Below are 18,572 nucleotides of genomic sequence, written 5' to 3' on the forward strand. Positions count from 1 at the left end.
TTGTCTTTAACTGCTATGTTGAAGGACCTTCCTGAATTTTTTTGTGTGTGTTTGTGTGTGTGTGTAAACAAAATGCTTACATAGGTACTTTGTTTCAGGGATTTTGCTTGTTTAGAGGTTTTGGGCATCAGACCCAGAGCCTTGCATATGTAGGCAAATGATGTATCACTGTGTAACATCCCTGGCCCTTGTTTTATTTTGTTGTTGTTTAAGACAGGGTTGCTAGGCAGCTCAGGCTGGCCTTGAACTTACTAGGTAGCCAGGCTAGCCTCAGCTTTAGGTCCTCCTGCCTCTGCCATAGATAGCAAATGTAATAAGTTTGCAAAATGTCTTGAAAGGAAAAGTATCTCTATCAATAGCTTTCCTCACCCAAATGAGACAACTAAGATAAATTTTGATTTCCTTTCATTAAATGTTTCTGTAATGAGCATTCCTTCACAAAATATTAGAATCTATATACTAAAAGGTCATACATCATGAGCTATCTAAGTCTCAGCTCATGGAAATGTAAAATCAACTGGTTAGAGATTTCAACTATTTAGGACCAGCTGGCCTAAATGAGTGGACAAAATTATATAATTGTTGACCTACATACTTTTTATTTACACTAACTCATCCCTAACATGTAGGCCCAATTATTTTCAGTATTGGATTACTGGTTCCACAAAAGCCAGAAAAACAACTTTGTAGTAATCAGAATGTTATCCAACTGTATATTGTTTACTTTATTGTAAATAATGGTGAACAGTGGTCAATAAATAGTTTTATATTCCTTAAAAAAGAAAATGTGATACATACACACACACAAAATGGAATTCTATAATTCATCAGAATGACATTTCCCCATTGGTAAGGAAATGGAAAGATTGGAAAATGTTAGATTATGTAAAGTAAGCCAGACCAAAAGAAATATAGCTTGCATGGTTTTCCCTCATTTGCAGTAATTAGAATGTGCCTATAAATTCTACAAGTAAATAAAATGCATAGTAAAAGACAAAAAATATATACTTGGGAGACAAAGCGTGAACCAATATAACAGCGATAATCACGAGACAATATGCTGAAAATGACCTTTATAACTTGGAGTGGAGAGAGGGAAAGTAGAAGAAAAACATGGGATGGGGTAACAATGTTGGAGAAGAAATGTACTCACTACCTTATTGATGTAACTATATCTCCTCTGTACATCACCCTGATAATATAGTTAAAAATATACTTGGACATGATAAGTTGACTCTGAACATTCACACAGTGAGACCACAGGAGGCTATACTTGGGAAAGGATCACAAAGGCTCAATATCTATATACACATGATCAGATAAAATGATGCGGATCAAAATGAACTCCAAGAAAAGATAACAGCTTTCCGCTGCGGGGCGAGTCATCGTCAGATGTCTGGGCGTGCGGCGTCTCTGGGGCCGGGGTCTCTCCTCTGCAGACATGACGAAGGGCCTTATTTTAGAAATCTATTCCAAAGACAAAGACGATGATGTGCCACAGTTCACAAGTGAAGGAGAGAATTTTGATAAATTGGTTGCTGGAAAGCTAAGAAAAACTTTGGCTATATCTGGGCCACCTCTGAAGACAGGCAAAACCCGAACCTTTTATGGTCTGCATCAGGACTTCCCCAGCGTTGTGGTGGTCGGCCTCGGCAAAAGGGCCCCTGGAGTTCATAACCAGGAGAACTGGGATGAAGGCAAAGGAAACATCAGAGCTGCTGTGACAGCTGGGTGCAGGCAGGTTCAAGACCTGGAGCTGTCTTGCGTGGAGGTGGATCCCTGCGGGGATGCCCAGGCCGCTGCTAAAGGAGCTGTGCTTGGTCTCTATGAATATGACAAGCTGAAGCAGAAGAAGATAACTGTGTTGGCAGAGCTCTATGGAAGTGGGGATCATGAAGCCTGGTAGCGAGGCGTCCTCTTTGCCTCAGGGCAGAACTTGGCTCGCCGGTTGATGGAGACTCCAGCCAATGAGATGACACCAAAAAAAATTTGCTGAAATGATTCAGGAGAATCTCAGAAATGCTAGTCTTAAACAGAGGTCTACATCAGACCCAAAGCTTGGATTGAGGAACAGCAGATGGGCTCGTTTCTAAGCGTAGCCAAAGGGTCTGAAGAGCCTCTGCTGTTCCTGGAAATCCACTACGCGGGCAGCCCCAACGCTGGTGATGCGCCCATGGTCTTTGTCGGGAAGGGCATTAGCTTTGATGGTGTCGGTATCTCCATCAAGCCCTTCGCAAACATGGACTTTATGAGGGCCGACATGGAAGGAGCTGCGACCGTGTGCTCGGCCATTGTGTCTGCTGCGAAGCTTTGATTTGCCCATCAACACCGTAGGTTTGGCCCCTCTTTGTGAAAACATGCCTAGTGGCAAGGCCAACAAGCCTGGGGATGTGGTGAGAGCCAAGAAGCGGAGGACCATCCAGGTGGATAACACGGACGCCGAGGGGAGGCTCATCCTTGCCGCTCACCCTTGCCGATGCTCTCGGCTACGCTCACACCTTTAATCCCAAGCTCATCATCAACGCCGCCACTTTAACAGGTGCCATGGACATAGCCCTAGGGTCACGTGCCACTGCGGTCTTTACCAATTCATCCTGGCTGCGGAAGAAGCTATTTGAGGCCAGCATAGACACAGGAGACCGTGTGTGGAGGATGCCCCTATTTGAGCATTACACAAGACAAGTTGTGGATTGCCAGCTTGCTGATGTTAATAACGTTGGGAACTATAGATCTGCAGGTGCCTGCACTGCGGCGGCATTTCTGAAGGAGTTCATGACCACCCCAAGTGGGAGCATCTGGACATCGCAGGTGTGATGACCAACAAGGACGAGGTGCCATACCTGCGCAAGGGCATGACTGGCAGGCCCACGCGCACGCTCATCGAGTTCCTGCATCGCTTCAGTCAGGACAGCCATTAGCTCCTGCGGAGTCAGTCCTCCGAGCGTCTTCAGCACCGGGCTTGAGAACACTTTCAGCAGGGTGAAAGTCTTTTCAAGGCAACCGACGATACTTATTTCGATTTACCATAGCAAAGATATGGAACCAACCCAGATGCCCCTCAGTGGATGAGTGGATCAACAAGTTGTGGTATTTGTACACAATGGAATTCTATGCTGCTGTCAGAAAAAATGACATCGCCCCATTTGTTAGGAAATGGAAAGACTTAGAAAAAATCATATTAAGTGAAGTAAGCCAGACTCAAAGGAACTTAGGCTCAATGGTTTCCCTCATTCGTCATAATCAGTAGAAACCTTGGGCTCTACTAGCAGAGATCTGCAATAGAGCAAAATCTTGATACATAAGGCCATATAGTATGAAGCTAATTGAAAGGACCTCCAGGATATTGAAACATAAGCCATATAATGAATGATTGTTGTCCTTAATGTACTATGTTATCTATCATTTCTTTTGGTGTCCCTTGGTTATCTCATATTGTTACAATATCTCATTTTGTTATCTGATATATTGGATATATTTGTACTTGGTTATTTGAAATTGGATAGGGAAGGGGGGAAAACAAGGTGAGGGGTGGAGGTGAGGGGAGGGAAATGGGGACCAAGACATGAGAAAGGGTATCAATGTATGTGAATTAATGCACCATCTATCTGGCAAATATCATGTAACCCTTCTATTAATTACAATAAAAATATATGAAAAAAGCACATAGCTAGAAATTTAAATAGCCCACAGGGTGGGAAAAGATCTTCCCTAACCATACAACAGACAAAGGTCTCATATGTAAAATATATTTACAGCAAAAAATAAATGAATCTCTCCAAAACAAATTTTCAAAGAAACAACCATGCCATTAAAAGATGGGGCAAAGACTTAAAGAGACATTTCCCTGAAGGAGAAATAAGAATGGTGTAAAAACACATGTAGAAATGTTCGACATCTCTGGCCATAAAAGAAATGCAAATCAAAATAACTCTGAGATTCCACCTCACTCCAGTTAGAATGGCCAGGATCAGGAAATCTAATAACAACAGATGCTGGCAGGGATGTGGCCAGTTGGGATCACTACTACGCTGTTGGTGGGAGTATAAACTTGTTCAACCACTATGTAAAGCAGTATGGCAGTTCCTCAAAAAATTAAACATAGAGCTCCCCTATGACCCAGCAATTCCACTACTTGGCATTTACCCTAACATCCAGAAACAAGGACATACTAAATCCACTATCACACCAATGTTCATTGCAGCACTGTTTACCAAAGCGAATACATGGAACCAAACCAGATGCCCCTCAGTAGATGACTGGATCAACAAGATGTGGTACTTAAACACAATGGAATTCTATGCTGCCTTCAGAAAGAATGTCATCGCCCCATTTGTAAGGAAATAGAAAGACTTGGATAAAAATAATATTAAGTGAAGTAAGCCAGACTCAAAGGAACATAAGCTCAAGCATTTATCTTATTTGTAATAATTAGTACACATCTAGGTCTCTCCTAGCAGAGGATTAAAATAGCGCAAAACATAGACACATAAGGTCATAGAGGATGAGGCTAAATGAAAGGACCTCCAGGATATGGAAACAAGAGCCCATATAATGTGATTGTTGTTCTTAATGTACTATTTATTTCTCTTCTCTTTGGTTTCCCTTTGTTTAATCTCATATTGTTACCATATCTGACTTTGTTACCTGCTATATTGTATATGCATTTATTTGATTGTTTGATATAGGAAAGGGAAGGGGGATAACAAGATGACTGAAAGGGGAGAGGGAAATTGGAACAAAAACATGAAAAGTGTTATCAATGTCTGAGAGGTAATGTACCTACATCTGGCACATGTAACTGTAACCGCTCCATACATTATAATAATTTTTTTAAAATCCTAAAAAAAGAAAAGATAACAAGAGGGTTTTTTCTTTTACTTTTTGTGTTTTATTCCTTTTTTTCTGATTTTCCCCTTTTGTTTCTGTTTTTTGGTTCTGTACTTTTTATTTTGTATATAAGCTGTCTGATTTGGGGAGGATAAGTGGAGTCACTGAAATGAAGGGACAAAGGTGGACTATGAAACATTTAGTGTAGAATGATTAACTAGTATCAAATATTTTAATTACTTTTTCAAATATGTAAAAGAATGCTTTGTTATTAAATGCATACTCTTTGACATCATTTTGGCTTTGTAATTATTAAAATTTGTTTACCCCTATTAAAATGCAACCATTATCCATGTAGGGAAAAGTACATGGAACTTTTACTATATAAATGTGTCCTTTATGACAATCCTGGGCATCACTATCTACAGGCATTATGAGTTGCAAACCTAAACAAGTTCAAGAGTGATTCATTTCCTACATCCACACAGCCTTAGGGAAAACATTTATCTCCATGTTACCAGATAAAGACCCATCCTTTGCTATTACACTTTCTATTTCAAATTTAATACCCACAGATAAAACTTGTCATGATTTTAGAAAGAACTCCATTTTTATTCCAACATGTTTAAAGGAAATCCATTTTGTTTCTAAGAACAATGAATAGAATCCTGAAAGGACTCTTTTTCTGTCTTGGTTTCTAAAGCCATATTTCTTTCCGTTTAACTAATAGCAAGCCATCCTTCAATTTTAATACAATTAGCCTAAAAACATTAGTTTAAATTTTTCAGTTTTATTATTCAATTAAGGACTCAAAATAACAAAGACTAGCCAAGATGGTTAGACTATTAATGCTCTATCACAGTAAAAATTGATTAATTTGCTTAACATCAGAGATTAAATTAATCAGAATTTAGCTACATAATCAATAAAATGGAAAGAGAAATTTTTACTAAGTACACCCTAATTACAAGAGGGCTTTGTGGGTTTTTGCTTATTTTCTGGTCCTGCAGCTTGAACTCTGGGCCTGAGCACTGTCCCTGAGCTTCTTTGGCTCAAGTCTAGTGCTCCACCACTTGAGTCACAGTGTCACTTCTGGCTTTTTCGCCACTGGCACCCAGTGGAAATAGTTTTTTGTCTGTAAGAAGTTTCAAGTGTCTCTGTTAACACATATAAGATTAACAACAGCAAAAAAATATCTAAGTACATGCTAATATGGCTCTGTACATATATGAGTGCAGTTTCTTTTAAGATCAAGGTTAAGAAAGCACTTCAGTTTGAGTGAATTTTTTAAATTCGCTCTCAAAGTAAGTTCTTTATTCTTATTTGTGTGGTTTTGATTTTATTTTATTGTCAGGGTAATGTATAGATGGGTTAATGTTGTTTTGAATAAAGCAAGATTTTGTCCGTACTGATGTGTGGCAAAATAAAGACATCTTCCAGAATTGGAGTTTATTTGCTTAGTTTCTCAAATTTCCATTTGACAGGGAAAATGGATATTAAGGAGCTATATTTCCAACTGGAACTTTAGTATTAGGTGCAAGAAATAGGACTTAATCCTGTATTTAGCTATTCATTCAGCAAATAGGCATTGAATGACTTCTATGCTCTCTACATGCGGTTACTGCTGGGCAGACATCAGCAAATGGGAGAGAACTGATACTTTCAAGATGACTGAAATGCATCCAAGAGACAGAAAGGAGAGAAACTAAAGCTGGGCACCAGCAGTACAATACCTATAATCCTTCAACTCAAGAGACTGAGATCTGAGGACCAATATTTGAAGTCAACGTGAGCAGGAAAAATCTCTGAGATAGTTATGTCCAATTAACCAGCAAAAAAAACCCTGACTTGTCGCTCAAATGGTAGAGCTCCACTCTTGAGCATAAAAGTAAGGGACAGAACCCAGACCCTGAGATCAAAACCAAGTACTGTCAGTAAGAAAAGAAAGGAGGGAGGGAGCGAGGGAGGGATGTTGAGAGGAGGGAAAGTGGGGAAGAGAGACAGGGCTGGGCAAGGCTCTGAAGCAAGTGATGAAGAGTGAGTCCAGCAGCTAGTGGAGAGGAATGTCCACACAGTGGGGAGAGCATGCCTAGCGTTCCCCTGGGAAACAAAGCAGGGGTGGAATTTGAAACTGAAAGGAAAGTAAAATAAAAAATAAAATCTCCAGAAGGCTATATTGGCCTTTGTATTCACCTTCACATTATTAAAAAAAAAGTTGTACAATCCACGATATCTTTTACATACTCCAGAGATCACTGCCAGAATACAAGAAGGAATGGTGGCAAAGTGAATACACCAATTATTTTAAAGGACAAGCCACATCTGGATGCACTGATACATGGTAGGTTAACAGCCAGAGAGATCAGCATGCCTCTGTACTAGCTAAAAAAAAATATTCATCAATAAAATCCCAAATGTCTGTGGCTTTTCTTACATTTTTGGGGAGAGTAGGTAAATTCATTTGTATGTCTATGCTTAAATCATAAATAAAATATGATCCAGACTACAAATATTTTTTGACACAACAAATTCTAAGAAGACATCCAGGTCCCAAAATGAAATTAGATTTGTTTAGGGAACTCAATTGAATGTTAGAACATCCGTCAATGATGCATTCACCCAAGATAACATGTCATCTTGTCAAGATATCCAGCTGATTGACATTCTCTTTCCCCACCCCAATTCCCCACTTCTATCCTCAGATAGGCTTTAAATTGAAGATTGAACCATAAATATGACACATATCAACAGTCTCCTGACATGTTATTTCCATTTTTATTTGTCAAGTCCAACTCACATATAACAAAAACAGATGTTGCACTTCTAGGTCCAAGACTCAGGCTAGTATTGAAAAGCATGGAGAGTATCAAGCTAAATGGAGATGGTGCTCTTGTACATATAGCATAAGCGTATCGTAAGCACATGTTCATTGCGTCACAATATTAACACTGATGGTATTTCTTCACAATACAAAGCATAAAAATGAGAGTTAGCTACAGCTATTCAACAGATATGTTAGGCTTGCAGGTGTCACAAAATCCAATCCAGATACGTATTTCTATTAAGCAGTTGTAGGATGATATTTAGCAAAAGCTAAAGTCTGATCTTGTGATAAAACACTTGTACATACAATATATATGCACAATATGTGCAATATATACAATACTTCTTTTTTTCTGTTCTTTTCTTTATTGTAATTAGTAAAAGGGTTACATGATATTTGCCAGATAGAAGGTGCATTAATTCACATACATTGATACCCTTTCACATGTCTTGGTGCCCGTTTCCCTCCCCCCCCACACCCCCCACCCGTCTTGGTTTTCCCCCCTTCCCTATCAAATTTCAAATATCCAAATACAAATAAATTCAATTTATCACATAACAAAGTGAGATACTATACCAATATGAGATAACCAAGGGACAGCAAAGGAGATGAGAGACAACATACTACATTAAGGACAACAATCATTCATTATATGGCTTTTGTTTCACTATCCTGGAGGTCCTTTCAATTAGCTTCACATTCTATGTCCTTATGTATCAAGATTTTGCTCTATTGCAAATCTCTGCTAGTAGAGCCCAAGGTTTCTACTGATTATGACGAATGAGGGAAACCATTGAGCCTAAGTTCCTTTGAGTCTGGCTTACTTCACTTAATATGATTTTTTCTAAGTCTTTCCATTTCCTAACAAATGGGGTGATGTCATTTTTTCTGACAGCAGCATAGACAATACTTCTATACATTCGTGTGCATGTATATATTAAAATGAAACAAGCATATGTATGTACATATATATACACTAAACCTAAACTGTATATACATATATACATATGTATATATATATAAATTTACTTTTTTGGTAGGATAATTCCTTAACTGTTTGAAGCTTCTATTTAAGAATAACATTTTACTGGGGATAGCTGTGTAAGAATTTAGATGATTATATTAATTGAAGTAAGTCAGACCCAGAGAGACAAAGGAGGCACAGACTCTTTCATATATTGCAGCTAGAATCAACTGACAATCTGTAAGTAAACACACTGGGTAGTATAAAAGTGGTTACAAATGCATTAACTGAAATAAGGTAGTTTCAAGGGAAAAATCAAATAGTATTAATTCCTTAGAAAGGCAAAGTCAAAGTCCAACCAAATTAACACCAGGAAGTAGGTACTTGCAAGTGTGGGGGAGGATAGAAAAGGGGAGAGGGGTGTACTAATGAAGAGAAAGCAAAAAGAATACAGTCAAAAATTCAATGTATATACTGCAAAATTTTTCAAAAGGAAAGGAAGAGGTGGGTGAGAACACTGAAAAGTAGACACTGATCAAGATGCATTGCATTCATGAACTGCTTTGTTAAATTACCACTCCTTTGTGTGACTACTTAAAGATAATAAATTAATAAAGTCCACCGTATGGATTATTAGTTCATTTACACATTTCCTAAATTCCAGGGCTCCATTTGTATCAACTGTGATGCAAACTATTCCCCAAGGAGGTATTCAGTGCGGCAATCCTACTAGCAAAAAAACATTTAGATGATTGATTTTCATCTGCAAAATATCTCCTTTTACAGGTTCACAAGCTTTGTGAGTGCTACTTGTTTTTTGTTCCTTTTTTCACTGCTTTGTAAAGATGGTAATTTATGATAATATGTTCTGGGAACGAGGGAATATCAGTGGAGAGGCAAAGGGTTGTCTATCACTATCCTTTTCCATATTCTTCTATCCAAACCCACAGCAGATTAGATGTGTTCATTTTCAGCCACCCCGGAGCATCAAAGCCAGAAGAGTGATATAAGATTGTAAGACTCTGCTATTTCTGAGTCAATTTCAGTGGTGAGGACTGGAAAAGGCATTCGCTTCATTCAAGCACTAGAAATCAGCAGAAGCAAATAATGGATACCATGCAGTAGTAATTGTGCCCTTCTGAGAAGCCACAGAGCACAAAAGGAGCAGAGGAGGCTTAATGAGCAAAGGTAGCCATGATTTGTTAGCTTTGTTCCTTAGCACATGTACTACGTTATGACTGTGAGAACTCCTCTTAGAACTGGGAGAGCTGCTGACGAAGGAGACTAAGGTCTAGAAAGATCAGACAAGATTTGGATATTATGAAAATGTGACTTCATGCTTCTTCACAAGCTGAAGAAGCCTGGAATATTTAGATTTCAAAGACCTTTGATTTAAAAGGGAGTTGTAGGAACCATAAACCCTGTTATTTTATAGAAAGCAAATTTATAAAAATAAATGCAGTAAATATTTATAAAAATAAACGAGTAAAAAGGCAAAAATAAAGTGCCATTTAGTAACTGTGGCAAATGATTTTTCAGACCTCCTCTATCCTTATTATCATAAATTTTCAAATACTTGGACAGAACTCCTCAATGAGGGAGGGAAAGGTCCAGCCTGTCTCTTGAAACTGCATTGTGTGATGAGGTTACCAACTCCCCAAATTGTCCTTGCCTAAGAAGCCTGCAATGTGCATCTCCATTTGTCTCAGAGAGAAACACAGCAAAGCCTTCCTCCATCCTAAATAACTGGGTAGACTGGTCTTGGTTTCTGCAGATATTTGCTCAGGTCTCCAGCAAAATTCTTCAACCACATTTAAAGTCATAGTGCATGGTGATGCGACACTTAAGCAGTCCAAAAAACCCTTAAATGACTATACAGTTATAACACCTAGCTAGGCTGTGATTTAAATCTTGCTTTTCTCATCAAGAAAGAAATAGGCAACAAGCTAAAGCAAAAGGATGGGATGTTTGGCTCAGATAATGGCTTTTTTGTTGTTTTGGTCATGGGTCTTGAACTCAGGGCCTGTGCACTGTTTCTGAGCTTTTGTGTTCAAGGCTAGCGCTCTATCACTTGGAGCCAGTTGTGGATTTTTGGTTGTTGATTGGAGAGATGAGTCTTACCAACTTTCCGGCCTTGCCTGGCTTTGGACCATGATCTTCAGATCTCAGCCTCCTGAATAGCTAGGATTTGAGGTGTGAGCCACCCATGGCCAATTTCATACGTCTCCTTTCTGTGTCCATGCTCACGCAAACCCACTCCTCACTTTTACTACAGAGTTTCAAACTGAGCACAATCAACATTTGGGAATGAATAATTCTGAGCTGTTCTATGACCTTCAGAATGTTTAGCAGCGTTTCTAGCTTCTACCCACTACATGCTAATGCAAGCTTATAAACAGACCCTACTCCTCCATGACAATCAAAATATATCCAAACATTGACAAATGTCCCTTGACAGCGAAATAACTTGCAGTTGATAATCAATGAGCTAAAATTAAATCTGTCTCCAGAACTGACAGCCAAAACTCCATCAATAACACACACACACACACACACACACACACACACACGCACACACTTTTAAAACCTAAAAGAAAGAATGACATTTTTTGTTGTTTATGAAATGACCAAATTCCAGTCTGCTCGAGGGTTTCATGTGACTCTAGTAATTGAATTAAGTAGAAAAAGGAAAATAAGGGCTGGGAGTTTGGCTTAGTGGTAAAGTGCTTGCCTAGCATGCACAAAGACCTGGGTTCAATTCCTCGGTACCACATACATAGAAACAAGCCAGAAGTGCTGCTGTGGCTCAAGCAGTAGAGCTCTAGCCTTGAGAAAACCCAAGGACAGTGCTCACTGACCTGAGCCCAAGCGCAGGACTGGCAAAAAAGGAAAATAATTAACCTGTCTTTAGCGCCTAGTGTATCATATTATCTTAAACATCCACATTTTAGTCCATATTAGAGTATAAATTCTGATGAGAATCCTTGTTGATATTACATCATTCTAAGAACAGCCTCCAAATCTATACTAAGTTTTGAAGATGAGCTAAGGAGACTGCTGCTAATTTAGCATTTAAACAACTAACAAAATTTATGATATACAGTGAAAATAAAACAGATCTTCAAAAGACCATGCACGCTCTCTTCACAATTGTAGATTTCCAAGTCTCGAAAATTGGTCACTCTTAAAACATTGACTCTGTAGCATCAAAATAACTGATAAAACCAGGCACTGGTGACCCATGCCTGTCATCCTAGCTGTCAGGAAGAACAGATCTGAGAGTCATGATTCAAAGCCACTGTGGGTAGTAAAGTCCCTGAGACTCTTATCTCCAACAAACTACCAAAAAAGCTGGAAATAGGGTTGGGGCTCAAGTGAGAGAGCGCTAGCCTTGAGCACAAAAGCTCAGGAACAGTGGGTAGTCCCTAAGTTGAAGATTCAGGTTTAACACAAACAAATAACCAATGATATTAGGGTGGGGTTTTTTCCCCATATCGCTAACTGTGTTAGAGCAGAAGAGGAAAGAAAGAAGGAAAAGAGAAAGAATGGGGAAGAAGGGGCCGGGAGTTTGGCTTAATGGTAGAGTGCTTGCCTAACATGCAAAAAGACTGGGATTCGATTCCTCAGTACCACATACATAGAAAAAGCTGGAAGTGGTGCTGTGGCTCAAGTGGTAAAGCCCTATCTAGCCTTAAGAAAGACCAAGGACTGTACTCAGGCCCTGAGTTTAAGCCCCATGATCCACAAAAAAAAAAGAAAAAAGAATTTATCCTCTAATTTTACTCTAGTTTATAGTATCATATCCCATTTTAAAATCAAAGTTTATAAATATAATTGGTGGGGCATTGATTTCCTTTGACCTTTTACCCATCTCATCTCTTCTTCCACTAAGGTTGGAGTGATCTAAGAGTAAGAAATCCATTTTTTTTGTCATTCATGGGGCCTAAACTCTGGGCCTGGGCGTTGTCCATGAACTCTTCAGCTCAAAGCTAGTGCTTTACCACTTGAGGTTTTCTGGTGGTTAATTGGAGATAAGGGTTTCACGGACTTTTATGCCTGGCTGCCTTTAACCGTCATCCTCAGATCTCAGGCTCCCGAGTAGCTAATATTACAGGCATGAGCCACCGGCACCCAGCTAAAAAATACATTTGTATAGTTCTTCAGAAATGATAAGATACATTTGCTGTTAGATAGAGATGATATGGTATTATTCAATAAACTGCACTGAGAATCTTAATCATTTCATGATTCTTTTTCTTTGTAGTATTTATTTAGTTCCAGTTCTGGGCTTTGAACTCAGGGCCAGAGCTTTACCACTTGAGCCACAGCACCACTTCTGGCTATTTTCCATGTATAGGATACAGAAGAATCGAAACCAGGTCTTTGTGCTAGGCAAAAACTCTACCACTAGGCCAAATTCCCAGCCCCTGTATTTATTTTTAGAGTATGATTTCCCAAGACATTTTCATGAGAGAAAATGTCTTCAATCAATTTTGAGTACGGAAAAAACATATATTAAGCATCCCTTCTACTTCAAAGCCTTGAAAGCTAATTAAACTTCTTTCAATATACTATTTCCATTCACACAAGTAACTTCTTTAAGATGAATGTGAAAGCACTTTCGAAATTTATCTTTCTGCTCCAAGATTATTTACACTATATTGTTAGCTTTATATTCTAACATTCTAGTACACATTTCCTTTTGAATTCAGACACACACACACACACACACACACACACACACACACGATTATATAATGTTCATACAGGCTAGTTTGTTGGAGTTTGGCCTAGTGGTAGAGTGCTTGCCTAGCATGCACAAACACCCGCGTTCGATTCCTCCGTACCACATATACAGAAAAAAAAAGCCATAAGTGGTGCTGAGGCTCCAGTGGTAGAGCTCTAGCCTTGAGAAAGTCCAAAGACAGTGCTCAGGCCCTGAGCTCAAGTCCAGGACTGGCAAAAAAAAAGAATGAAATCACAAACACTTTAGTTTTTTCTAATTGATCATATTTTTTAATAAAAGTTCTAATTCAGTAATTGTCAGGCACCTAAACTGTCTCTCTTTATTTTCAATATAAAAAGATATATTGAGGGACGGGAGCATGGCCTAGTGGTAGCATGCTCTCCTGGCATTCACAAAACCCTAGGTTTGATTCCCCAGAACCACATACACAGAAAAAGCCAGAAGTGGCAGAGCGCTAATTTTGAGCATATGTGTGTGTATATATATATATATATATACACATGTATATATACTGAATTCCATAACCCTAATTAACTCTAAAACAGGAAAAGCAAGAGATACCAGAATGATATCTAATAATTTGCAAAGAAATGCTCAAATACAGAACCCTGCAAAAATAAAAAGAAAGAACCCTGCAGTTTATATCATCAGCTATGAATAAGATGCTGTCATATTCTCATGATTACTATGGGGACAGTATTAGGGTCTATTCTCCAAAGGATATTATTTAATTAAACCCAATTATGATTATCATGGCAATGCTTGACTCTAACACTTTCCCACTAGCAAGTTGATTTACTAATAAATTTCTTGAAATCCATTATCTCCAATCTTTGATACGTTTCCATCTACTCTATTTTCTATGCCTAGTTCCTCATCTTTAAATTCACTTGATCTCACTGTTTCTAGTTAACTGTTGACACATGACCCCAGATCCTATAACAAGAAATAAGACTTAGGTATAAGCAATTTCATAATAAACTTCCCAGTAGGATTAACCCTGTCTTCTGATTATACAGAAAGAGCTGGACATGGGGGGTTTATACTTGTAATCCCAACTACTTAGGAGGCTGATTGGGAGAATTGCATTTCCAAGTAAACCTGCATTAAAAAGAAAAATGTTTCCAAGACCCCCATCTCAAAAGAAAAAGAAGGGTATGGCCAGGTGTGGTGGCTCACGCTTGTAATCCGAGCTGCTTAGGAGGCTGAGATCTGAGGATCAAGGTTCAAAGCCAGCCCCAGCTCAAAAGGACCTGAGACTCTTATCTCCAATTAACCTCTAGAAAACAGGAAGTGGGGCTGTGTCTCAAGGGTAGGGCAGTAGCCTTAAGATGAAGAGCTCAGGAACAGCGCCCAGGCTGAGTTCAAGCCCCATGACCCACAAAAGAAAAAAGAAAAAGAAGGGTATGGTGGTACATGGTTCTCATCGTAGCTGTGGGAAGAAGCACAAATAGGAAGTTCACAGTCGATGATGGCCAGGGCAAATAGTGAAACTCAACTAAAACATAAGAAGTGCAAATAGGGCTGGAGGTGTGTTTCAACAGGCAGAGCCCCTACCCAGCAAGCACAAACTCCTGATCTCAAACCCCAGTACTATTCCTCAAAATTAGAGCCCAAGTACTTTCTTCAGGCAGATCCAGCCAATTAACTCCCTGTCCAACAGAGAGGATTTAAGACAATATTTTCTAAACTTCTCCCCATAGGTAGTGTTCGGGAAGAGTAAGTTTGAATCAATAGGAAGGGACTAAATAATTCCCTTCGAAAATGACTCAAAAGAGATTGCTGTTGGTGACTCACACTTGTAATCTTAATTATTCAGGAGGCTGAGATCTGAGGATTGAAGTTTGAAGCCAGTTGAGGCAGGTAAGTCCATAAGACTCTCAATTAAAAAAAGCTGGAAGAGGAGGCATGGCTCAAGTGGTAGAACAGTAGCCTTGAGTAAAAATGCTAAGGACAAGTGTCCAGACCCTGAGTTCAAGCCCCAAGACCAGCACCAAAAGAGGGAGAGGATCAAAAGAACTCTAGTTCTGTGCCATTCAGCCTTAATTATCTCTGAATGGAATAGAAGTCAGTAGAGAATCCACTTACTTCCTCTTCCTGTTGGAATTCTGGAGAATCCACAGATTCCCTGTACAACCAAGAGCCTCAACGTAATACCAGATATTATATGAGATGGAAGCTCTTCAAGTTTCATTTTGAGTACTATCTTCAAACTTTTGTACCTAAATCACTTTGGCACATTTTGCTTTATTTGTCCCTATAGAATTTACTAGAAGCATGAAATGAGAATTCTTCCATTTAATAATATAAGAATGACCACGAAGAGGCCAATTCCAAAGGGTTATTCTACCTAGATGTATTAGGAATGATTTATAGTAAAGGACAGTGAATTCCCACTATTTATCTTCTATTTCATAAGGATACAATCACTAGAAAGAATTTTGGTTATAGCATTGAGGTTTTCCTTTAATTCTTTGGAACAATGACAGTCTGTTTATTTTCTGGGTACATCTAGATCTGACTGTCAAAAATAATATGTGCATATATACAAATTGTTCCTCTCAGTGTAGAAGAAGAAAGAATATCTTCATAATTTTGTGTGTGGGCTTATTGTGTAAGAAACCCATGGTTATGTTTACCAACACTCTTTTCCCACACAGAGAGACATGGAGAAAGAAAGAGAGAGGGAGAAAGAGGAGGTGAGGGAGGGAGGGACAGAGAGTGTTTGTTTTAGAATTCCTTATAAAACTGAGTCCCCCATGACCCAAGAACTTCATGGTCTCTATTTTCCCAAGGTAAATCAATTCTTTGCTACACTGTCATAAAGAAATGTTGCTGGATTTCTAGCTAGATATGTTGAATTGCAACAGTTTGCAAATGTCTCCTAATAGGTCATGTTATTCTCAGTGTCTGTTACAATAGTTGGGTTCTAGAGGATTACTTCCCCTGGTGGAAGTAGTGAGTAGTCTGACTTGGGAAGAATTGATGCAACACGATCATCAGTTCCCTTTCCTGCCAAAATCTGCAATTCTGGGAGACAAGATGAAGCTTCAAGACTCAGGCAAGCTTTTTGGCCTACACATTCTACAGCGCAGGGCACTGTCAGTGCTTTCCATCACCAGTGAGGTCATAGCAACATGAAGGTTTGTGTTACATGTAGAAAGAAAGAGCACTGTACCCCCAGACAAGAAGGCAAGGCTTATGTTTACTATATAGTCGCTGTAAGGTATTAAAGTGAAAATGAGAGAGAAGGGCATTAGTGAGCAGGGCACAGAGGAATGATCCGACAATTTTTTATTTGAAGTTTTTTTTTAATTTTTTTTATTAAAGAATTTTTAACATTGATTTTTATATCATATTTCAAATGACATATTTAACAAACAAGTATTCAAGAAGGGAATCTCTATATATAATCACTGGCACTTAGATTTTAGAACTTAATTAAAATTTGGCTGAGGGTTTGTATGTCATACATACATATTCATCTATGTAATAAAACATTATGTCTATGGAGTCATAGGTTTTTATGTCTATGTAATTATGTTTATATTTTCAATACCATGTCCATAGCATTTGGGTATACAAGTATTGAGTCCTCACTCTTGTACTGTTTGGATCTAATAGTCACATATTAAGGATATCATGTGCCTTTGGTCTTGACTTGTCTCATTCAACATGATTTGCTCTAGATTCATCCACTTCTCTGTGAATGCTATTATTTGATCTTGTCTGTTGGCTATGTAGAATTCCATTGTGTGTATATATATATATATATATATAGTACCTTTTTATCCATTAATGTACAGTAGGGCATCTAGATTGTTTCCATCACCTGGCTATTGTGAATAGTACAGAGATGAACATAGCTAAACATGTGTCCTTATATCCTGGGTTGTGATGTTCAGGATAGATGTCCAGGAGTGGTATGGCGGGATCATAGGGAAGGTCTGATTTCAGATAAAGGATGGATCTGTACAGAAACAATTCCAAGTATATTGATCTCTCTAGCTCTTTAGTATGACTCCTCAAAATTTTTCCTTAATGATTTATTGTGAAAAGTTTCAAGCATATAAAAAGTTGAAAAATATTTTAGTGAGTACCTATATTTCCACTACCTAGACTCCAGTATTAATACTGTTTTATTTCATTCACTACATTCTTATCCATTCGTTGATCCATCTTATTTTTGTTCTCAGTTCAGCTTAGAGAACAATTAGAGACAAAACTCCATTGTACTCCCAGTACTTAAGCATGAACAACATCATTTTGTTCCTCATATTTTAACCTTGAAAGTAAATGATGATATGGAAAGTACTTTCTTTTGCAAAATACAGTTGAATAGTGTACATGAGTTTTTTGTTTTAAATAATATATAGGAATATTTAAAGGCTATATTTCTTCAATACATGGTATCTTCCAAAGCTAGACAATACCTTTCAAGATCTTAAGAATTGTGTTTCTATTAAGGTGAAGAGAATAACCCCCCCCCCCGTGAGCTCCAATGCATTCTGGGAAGGCATTTCTAGACCACATTGCTTTCAAGTGAAAGAGTGTCACTGGGATGTTCTTAGATTCAGAGGAAACTAATGGAAGACACTTGTGAGGGATGTCCTAGAAGAACTTTAATTAGGAAAGAAATGACAACCAGAACTGGTGACATTAAAGAAGGTAGTACATCTAGTAGAGTCTGGGGAACAAAACATACTAAAGATAGTTTATTCCAAATTACAAGTTTATCAGTTCCCCAAAGAGCATCCATGAGAAAAAATAAAAATATTTGACATGGTTGATATCTAAGTCAATTTAATTACAGACAATTTATTTTTTATTTTATCTTATTGTCGAGGTGATGTACAGAGAGGCTACAGTTATATTCAACAGGTAGTGGGTACATTACTTCTTGAATACTGTTACCCCTTCCCATAAGCCAGGTTAATTTTTAACAGCAACACTTCAATTTTTTAAAAAGTCATATAAGAAATACAAGTAAGAGCCAGTAGTTTGGCCTAGTGGTAGAGTGCTTACCTACTATGCACGAAGATCTGGGTTCAATTCCTTGGTACCACATATGTAGAAAAGGCGAAAGTGGTACTGTGGCTCAAGTGGTAGAACACTAGCTTTGAGGGACAAAAAAGCCCAAAGACAGTGTTCATGCTCTGAGTTCAATCCCCAGGACTGGCAAAAAATACAAGTAAAGTTTCTGATGAAAT

The 18,572-nt window shown here is 38.4% G+C and overlaps 1 long non-coding RNA gene and 1 pseudogene across 1 annotated transcript in view; one reads left to right on the forward strand and one right to left on the reverse strand.

The window, feature by feature from the left end:
* The window catches only part of LOC150040408 (uncharacterized), a 139,310-nt gene that overhangs the window by 11,625 nt on the left and 109,113 nt on the right, over positions 1-18,572 (reverse strand). The window lies entirely within an intron of this gene.
* LOC150040409 (cytosol aminopeptidase pseudogene) lies at positions 1,392-2,934 on the forward strand (annotated as a pseudogene).

This window comes from Megascapheus bottae, chromosome X, assembly GCF_031878675.1.
Source record: "Megascapheus bottae isolate mThoBot1 chromosome X, mThoBot2.hap1, whole genome shotgun sequence".
In the NCBI taxonomy this organism is placed as follows: Eukaryota; Metazoa; Chordata; class Mammalia; order Rodentia; family Geomyidae; genus Megascapheus; species Megascapheus bottae.